The sequence below is a fragment of the Pinus tabuliformis genome, chromosome 5_1 (assembly GCF_031772625.1).
Source record: "Pinus tabuliformis cultivar Carrire ecotype Pingquan chromosome 5_1, CPIR1, whole genome shotgun sequence".
Taxonomy (NCBI): domain Eukaryota; kingdom Viridiplantae; phylum Streptophyta; class Pinopsida; order Pinales; family Pinaceae; genus Pinus; species Pinus tabuliformis.
In genome coordinates, this window is record NC_142305.1 from 453,367,646 (window position 1) to 453,373,785 (window position 6,140).

Below are 6,140 nucleotides of genomic sequence, written 5' to 3' on the forward strand. Positions count from 1 at the left end.
TGTCTTAAGGAAGTGTTCATATTTAATGTTTTCTTCTCTTCAATAAGGATTCATCACACATGCCCTTGTCGACTTCTCAGCAGTCTTGCCATTCTGTTTAATCTCAATTTAATTGTTACATTTCGCTCCTACCTCGCCTTATGGAGTAATCTGTGCCTTTGATTAAATCTCTACTCATGTTGTTCTTGGTACCACACTGCCTAGAAAACCCAATCATTTATAAAAAAAAACCCCTTTCTATCATTTTACTAGCCTAAAATTAGTATTAATTTAGAGTCATCTCAGCCATTTTGAAAACCTTTTGCCGAGATAGACCTCGAGAGAGCCCTCTCCTATCCTTGTCGGGCTAGCTACGAGGCTAAGCATGGTTTGATGTTGCCTTGATTTTTGCCTTCCTCAGCCTGAGGCAGATTTGAGCGCTAACATAGTGGAAAACATACTGAGGAAGATGGTTTGCTGTTGATGGGACATTTGACTTGAAAATTGTCTTGCCCCAGTACATGAAATCAAGTTGCAGATCTGATGCTAATGGTGGACAGCAATCAGACACATATGCAGGCTGAAACTTTCACCTGGCGACTCCAACTCGATCCAGACATTCCAGTGCTTGCTGATCCATTCATGTAATGGTAGGGTATGTGGAAAACCTTGCACTGTGTGAAGCTGTAAAAGAAGTAAGAAATCAGTTAGCATATTTTGAAATTAATGAAAAAAATTTCAGTGCCTTGCTTCAATGTTTGAAATCTCCAAAGTTCCCTCTTGAAGCTAAAACTGGTTTCTACGACTTAATTGTTGAAAAACTAGAGAAGAAAATTCAGTATTTGAATGACCAGATCCATTCATATGATTTCCGAGATCCTAAAAAGTTCTTGGAAACTCTTCCTCCATCGAAACAAGAGATAATAGAGGTGCCTACAGATGTTTGCATTGACAGTGTGCAGCTGGAGGTATGTATTGCGGAGTTGGGGCAGCAAACGGAGTTTGGCTTTCGCAATCCAATTGCGATGTACATGGAAATGTTTTTCAGTTTGAATGACAAATCAAGTTGTCTAATACATAGCGAGATTCATTATGTGCATGAAGGGCTGCCAGCAATTACATTTGTGTCCTGATGGAAGCATTCTCAAGCGGCATCATTCTCAGGTTTACTTGAATGGTTGATCTGGCATTTCAGTATTACCTGATCTATTGTGTTTACAGCAAAGTAGGGTAGATTTTGTAAATAAATAAGCAGTTAAAAGGCAACATTTTGTTCTAGTTTCATTGCAGCTTTAGTTTGAAGTTCGTTGAGTCAGTTTTTCAGTTACTTTAGTCTCGAGATCGAATCAGTTTGAGTTCAGTTTCAGTTTAAAAATTCAGTCAAGTGTCATGTTGGTTTGTCGGAATAATGGACTCCATAGCCCAATGGATGGAGGCACTGTCTGCTCTCCCAAAGATCTGCGGTTCTTGGCACCTCCAAGAAGCGGCAGCTGCCATCCCCATTGGAGCCAATGTTGGACTCTGTCTTGCCAGTTTGCTGTCAGAGTCAAATTATCAAAATTCATTTCTCGTTATGTACATTCCTGTTTGATGTCTAGGTCAGCAAGGAGTTAATTTGGTATTTAGGGCTAGGTGCAAGTTATTGTTCTCAAGGTGTTTCATAATACCTGCAGGTCAGAGGAAGATTTCCAATAAGCTTCATTTCAAGATTTTCATCATGTTCGAGGATATTTCTTTTTCAAAACTTTGTTTTGAAAAGGAAATTGTCAAATTTTAATGTTTGTAATAAATCTATATTTTAGAGTCTCCTGCCTTGAAATATTTCAGAAGCAGCCTGAAGCAGCTTTGGTTATCTTTTCCTAAGCCAAATGGCGGCTTCCTGCAAAAACAACCAAGTGTCATCAGTTCTCAGAAGTATAATAAAAAGCCAAAGAACAAAATGACAAAGTGCCAAACATTTACATTTAAAATCAAATGTAATTTTATGAGATATTTTTGCAACCTATATACAGCGTGGAGACAAGTCATTTCCACAAAATTTCAAAGCAGAGGTCAAAGGCGCATTACAAGGACGAAATCGTGGTTTTCAAAACTGTGGAGCAGAGTTGGAAACATGCGCTACACACCGAGGTGGGCGCTATGCATCGGGCCTCACTGGCCAGTGTTAAATTACTCAGGCACTACGCACACAGAGGTGCACTACGCACTGGGTAGGCACGCTACCCATACAGTGACAACACTAAATAATTTTGTCTTTGCATCCGATTTCGAGCAAAAACGCTATGATCAGCTTGCAAATAGGCATATAGAACTTAAAGTGTTGGTTCCTAAGAGTGGAGTCATTGGATTACATGTGAATAGTATGAATATTGATAATGTCTTTTTGAATGGATTGCCTGTGCGGTTTAAATTTTATTCACAGCATCAACAATTTGAAATAGGAAAGACTGGGGTTCTATCACTTCTATTGATGCGGCTGAAGCTGCTAGCTCAGCATATTTTTCATCTTTGGAGAGAGAGATGGCTCTAGATCTACTCATTTTTTGTGGTAAGGCTACCTCTACAGAAAGTGCAGTACAGGAACCTGCAGATACAGAGAAGGTTGGGCAAATTATTCCAAGTGAGTGCAAGTCAGATGATTTCAATAAGAATGCTCAGCAAGAGGTTAGTATTGAATGCAGAATATCAAGTTGGTTTGAGTTGAGTACTGGTTAGAGAAGCCTGAAGTAGGTGTTGATTTTATGGGCAGTTCCCTGCGCACAAATAATCAGCTAAGGCGAGCACGTTGTTGGTTTCCATGTGTTGACTTTGGTCTACAACGTTGTTGCTATGATCTCGAGTTTATTGTTGAATCTAAGTATGCTGCAGTTAGCAATGGCACACTTCTTTGTCAGGTCACTACCAAAGATAATCCATCCAGTAAAACATATGTGTACTGTGTGAATATCCCAGTTGCTGTGGAATTCATAACATTGGCAGTTGCCTCGTTTGAGGTGCTTCCAGATCGTCATAATGGGGTTGTTTCTCATATGTGCATGCCATCAAATCTTTGAAATCTACAATGCACAGTGAGCTTCTTCCATACTGTATTCAGCTATTATGACGAGTATCTTGCTGCAACTTTTCCTTTTGGATCATATAAGCAAGTCTTCATTGATTCTGAGACTGCATTATCTTCTACCTGTGTTGGTGCCTCCATGTCCATTTTCAGTTCTCACTTGTTGTATGATGAACGGGTTATTGACCAAGTCATCAGCACAAGAATTAAACTGGCTTATGCTCTGGCACAACAATGGTTTGGAATCTATATCACAGCTGAGACAGCTAATGATGGGTGGCTATTGGATGGTCTTGCTGGCTTTTTAACTGATTTCTTCATAAAGGGTTTCGGTATCGCCGCTACAAGGCAAATGAGGCAGTTTGCAAAGTTGATGTTGATGGGGCCACTGCTCTTAGTTTATCTGGAGCTGCAGCAGAATTATATGGGACACAAGGAATTGGTGTGTTGGGAAAAATTCGGTCATGGAAGGCTGTTGCAATTCTTCAGATGCTAGAGAAACAAATGGGTTCTGAGTCTTTTTATAAGATTTTACAGAGAATTGTGCATAAAGCGGAGGATGTCATTTGTGCATCTAGAACTCTAAGTACAAAAGAGTTTCGGCATCTTGCAAACAAAATTGACAACTTGGAGAGGCCATTTCTTAAGGAATTTTTTCCTCGTTGGGTGGAGTCTTGTGGTTGCCTAGTTTTGAGGATGGGATCATCCTACAACAAGCGACGTAATATGATTGCGTTAGCTGTATTGCAGGGATGTACATCTAATGTGAGTTCAAAGTCAGCACCTGGTAGAGGCACTGTTAGTGGTGAATTTCAAGCAGGTAATGATGGATGGCCAGGAATGATGAGTGTAAGGATTTTTGAACTTGATGGTATATATGATCATCCGAGCTTGCCTATGGCTAGAGACACCTGTCATTCAAAGCTTGCTGCTCGTCATATTCAATGCCCCAAGAAGGGTGGCAAAGGTGAAAAGTCAGAAAACTAAAGCCAAAAATAAACAAAGACATCTGTCATAGCAAAAGAATAGGATTCGTATTCCTATTTATGACTTCAGTTAGTAATACAAATGGGGTCTGCGCTGCAATTTTAGTCTTTTTGGTTAGTCATTAGAGAATTTCAAGGAGAAGGTTATTCTCTGTTCTATTTTTGACTTCAGTTGAAACAACTCCTGATTTTGGATTGATTTGTTTTCAAACAGGAGAGATTATTTGTTGTATTAAAAATCACTTGTAAAAGCAAAGAGAAAAAAAATTTTGAGAGGTGCGTGGAGGAGAAAAGAGCATTTCATTGTATAGTTGAATGACAGAGATTAATTAAATGGCTCAGCTCTGATTTGTAAGATTCTTGTGGTGTGGAAATTTAGCATATGTTTTTTTCTTTTGTTTCATATGTCTTTGTAATGTTTCCATTTCATTTCATAATCGTTTCTAAATGAATACTTTTAAGTGAGAAAGACAGAATTCAATTTATTTGCTCTGTCTTAAGGAAGTGTTCATATTTAATGTTTTCTTCTGTTCGATAAGGATTCATCACACATGCCCTTGTCGACTTCTCAACAGTCTTTCCATTCCGTTTAACCTCAATTTAATTGTTAAATTTCACTCCTACCTCGCCTTATGGAGTAATCTGTGCCTTTGATTAAATCTCTGCTCACGCTGTTCTTGGTACCATGCTGCCCAGAAAACCCAATCATTTATCAGAAAAAAACCCCTTTCTATCAATTTACTAGCCTAAAATCAGTATTAATTTGGAGTCATCTCAGCCATTTTGAAAACCTTTTGCCGAGATAGACTCGGAGAGAGCCCTCTCCTGTCCTCGTAGGGCTAGCTACGAGGCTAAGCGTGGTTTGATGTTGCCTTGAGTTTTTCCTTCCTCAGCCTGAGGCAGATTCGAGCGCTAACACTATGTTCACATTTGTTAGACTTTTTATTTCAACAGTTACATTTTCCACAACAACCATGACTGAGTCAAGTTCAACTTGAACGACCATTAGTTTGTCACACTAATCATCATCTTGACTATATGAATTTTCATGGATAACATTCAAACCTTATAAATGACAACAAAGAAATATTTCACAAACAACCTTACCTTCATATCTATCTTACCACATCATATCTAGTTCACATTTATCTTCAAATTTCTCCTCTTGACAATTTGTTGCTTCAATACTAGGGGGATGGATATCATTGAGATGAGAAACCTTCTTATGAGATCACATATTGTTATTCTTCATTTTCCTATTTTCCATCTCTCCATTTCTACTACTAATGTCTCCACCATACAAGAGATGCACCTTGTCCCATATCTCATTTTCTTAATTTAGATCCATTACCTTCTCGAGATTTGCATTGTGAATATTACTAAAGATCACACCATGTTTTTCATGGTAATTATGCTACTACATTTGTTTTCAAGGGTAATATTTACCATATGCTTCACATACTGGCTTCTAAACATCATATCTACATGATGACAACGTGGACTTCACTTTTTCTCTCCATACCATATAACTTGCAGTACTAAGTGGAGGCACAATTTGATGATCCATCAAAAAAAATATTTATCAAATCTACCTTCTTGTGGTCACACTACACTTGAAGGTACCTAAATCTAACACCAATTGTTGGGAGCTTGAAACTACTAAGAGGGGGTCAAGGTGAGTTTGTATTGTACCATGATGATCATATTTAAACCTTTTTACCAATTCTTTAGAGCATATAACTGAATCATTAGTTAACCATAAAATCAACATAATATTATTAGATAACACAAGCATAATCAAAACATAACAACAATAGTAAACATGAACAAATAGGACACAAGAGGAACAAATAAACCATCATCAACACATGGACACTTGATATTAGGTGGAAACCCTTCTTGGAGAAAAATTGCTGAATGTTTGTCTCCTTATTTTTCTTATATAAAATCTTCTTTATACCATATATGGGCATCCACTAGTATGCAAGCACTAGCTTGTGATATGTTAACACCCACTCACTCTACGCACAACCTTATGGAAGCACCCACTTCGATAACTATATGCAGAGACCCATCCACTAGAGGCATTGATTGCAAATAAGCTATAGGTATCCACC

The 6,140-nt window shown here is 38.2% G+C and overlaps 1 pseudogene; it reads left to right on the top strand.

Annotated features, from left to right (window-relative positions):
* The first annotated feature begins 2,092 nt into the window (after window positions 1–2,092).
* LOC149165443 (transcription initiation factor TFIID subunit 2 pseudogene) lies at window positions 2,093–4,024 on the top strand (annotated as a pseudogene).
* The last annotated feature ends 2,116 nt before the right edge of the window (window positions 4,025–6,140 follow it).